The sequence below is a fragment of the Lissotriton vulgaris genome, chromosome 1_1, assembly GCF_964263255.1.
Source record: "Lissotriton vulgaris chromosome 1_1, aLisVul1.2, whole genome shotgun sequence".
Lineage (NCBI taxonomy): Eukaryota > Metazoa > Chordata > Amphibia > Caudata > Salamandridae > Lissotriton > Lissotriton vulgaris.
In genome coordinates this window covers 1,054,137,549-1,054,140,434 of record NC_141685.1, presented here as the reverse complement: position 1 = coordinate 1,054,140,434, position 2,886 = coordinate 1,054,137,549, and positions in this window count along the sequence as shown.

The following is a 2,886-nucleotide window of genomic DNA, read 5'->3' as shown; positions in this document are numbered from 1 at the left end:
AAGGAGATGTGGTCTTCCTCCTCTTTATCAGCACAGCTCTTCAGCCCTCTTTGTCATGTCGAATCTGAAGAGGCATGGTTCAGAGGTGCCCCTAAATACTAGATTTGGTGGTGTTACAGGGGTGTGCAGGTTGGGACAAATGGGTCAATTCCCTGGGGTGTCTACATCCCCTGCAATGCCTCCCTCCAGTGAGAGGGGGGCATAAGCCTCTTCCTGATTGGAGGGGTCCCCTCATCTACAAGACGGCAGGGACTGAGATGTGGGCTTCGCCTCTCCTCCTCCACCTGAGTGGTGTGGTTGGCACACCTTCCTTCCTAGCAAAGTTTTCCTGTCAGTTCTTGCACCCACAATGGGGATCCAAATGGGTGGAAGTCAGTTTGCTGACAGCAGCAAAACACTGGGTGCAGCTAACAAAGGCTGCAGGCCTTTTAATCTCCCTCTTCGAGGACCCTACCCATCCTGGGGGAGGAAGCATGACCCCTTTACCCAGGATGTGCTTTGTATCCAGACCCTGAGAGCGGAGGGATGTCTACCCAGGGATCCAGAAATCATCTGGTGGTAGCAGCTGGCTTGGAGCCAGTCTGAAACTATGAGAAGTTGGCCTGGTATATTAATTACAGTGACCTCCTTGCACCAGTCCAAAGAACGCTTATGGTGATTTAGGAGGTCAAAGATAACCTTAGAAAGCTATCCAAGTGGTAACTTTGGAGAGCAACCTTTAGGCTTAGTCTTGAAGGAATGTTAAGCAGCTTGTTTTATCAGAATGTAACCTTATTGTATTGGTTGAATGAAAGGAGAACCACACACTAGTTATAAATATATGTATTTATTATAACACACCTTAAATACCTCACAGTATCTGCTACACGCAGATGCACACAATACTGTAGCACAGAAACAATCATAAGCAGCACTAATGCACAGTGGGCTCCAGGGGGAGACCAAACCATATACTGAAATAGTGGTGTAAGAACCACGACTCGAGTCAACAGTGTCTAGAGGTTGTTGACTCTCTGGGACCCAAGGAACCATCCAAGGTGAGTAAGGAGGACCCCTTGGAGGACGGGTACAGTGTGAGAACACGACCACGTGCTACGTACGATTCAATGGGAGAGTTGAGTTGCAGTTAAGTTTAGGGACCCTTACCAGTGGATTATGAAGAAACCCTTTGGATCATAGGTTTGAGAGCCACCCCACCCGTGGATACCGTAGAACCAGAGTTGCCTATGCTAGGGAAGCTGGGTGCAAAGGGTTGAAGTGGTGTTGGAAACTGCTGTCGATCTCCATGGAGGACTTCAAGGACATGCCACTGCGGGAAAGAAGAAAAGTGTCTGTCTGAATCCAAAGGTGGATTTGTGTTTAAGTGTATCTGAAAGCAGAGGGGACAGAGTCTGGGTCACTCTGGAGTGACCAAGGGCTAGGTGGACTAATGCCCACAGATGTCTGGTGCTTCAGGTAGAGACGTTGACTCTACAGCTAGAGGGACCAGGAGCCGCCGAGGACAACCAGGAGCCAGATATGAGCTGTCCCACGAAGGATGTAGAGTGCTGAGGGGTTGGTGTCCGGCAAGAGCATGAACAAACCTTAGCAGTGGCAACCCACGAAACAGGTCAAGTAAGGGTACGGTCTGGCCCAGCAAAGATCAGGGGAGTCAGGGCAGGAAAAGCAGTGTTGTCCCTCAAATGGACACACAGCCCTAAGGCACAGGAGTCACAAGGGGACCTCTAGCAGTTTCCGAAAGTAGCAGCTTGCAGGGCACAGAGTGCGAGGAGGCTGAAGTCCTTTGTACAAAATGTGCGCAGAGATTGGGGCTATCGATAGCCCATTGCACTTAGTTGGGGGATGCCAACAAGCATATGCACTTGCAAAATTAAGCAATGCACAGGGGTTCTGGTTATGCGGTCCCCACAAGGGATACTGGCCTCAGACTTGGTGCGTGGGCAGCTCGACCTCAACGAACGTAGGAAACCACCTCCAATGTTGCTGGGGCCTTGGAGCCCGCAGGAGCTCAGGATCAGCAGACCGGTCAGTTGCGTTACGGTGCCTGGAAATGCAGGGGAGGGACTCCTTCACCCCAAGGGAGATAACTTCAGTTGTCCTTTATGTTCCACAGGTGCTGCACGGAGCCTATATGGTGCACAGGCACGGACAATGCTTTGGACTGAGAGGGAGACCAAGTCGGGCCTAGTCGAAGTCCAGAGTGTCCAGACGGTCGAAGATCAGTGGTTTCTTGATCAGAATCTTGTCCACATCGAATCTAGAGTATTACAGCCAGGTAAGCCCTTTCGTACCCACAGGAGAGGGTTGGACAGATTCAGGGGACCCTCCCAGGGGAGGGTCAGGACAGTGGGGAGGTTACTCCCATGCCCTTTGTCCAGTTTCAGGCCAGAGCAGGAGCCAATGGCTCCCAGGACTGGTTTGAACTGGCCTATTCATAGGGACACCAAATGTGCCTTTCGTGCAGACTTTCAGGCACTTTGGAAGTGCACCCTCCCAGTCCCAATACACTAAATCCTGTCTGGGAGGTGATCACTCCTCCCTGTGGCAGGATGCCTATTGTGCTGGCTTCTCCTGCTCAGGCTTGGCTCAACAGCAGGAGGACACAAATGTGTCTGGTCGGCAGCAACCTTTTTTGTGCTGCCTGGGTCGAGAAGGCTGGTACCTGGAAGACCAGGGACCCCACAAAGATCACTTCAGAAGGGTGGAATCATACCTCCTACACCGGTTACCGCGGTGGAGGTATTATTCAAAGGTGTTTGACAGCAAACACATGTTTTATTGCCGCCGTTTTCGAGATAGCACTTTACGCGAGAATATAATGCACTCCTATCTATATATATCTGGCTGCGTCACCAACAACCCAGGAGAATGGCTGCAGGGTTGCTC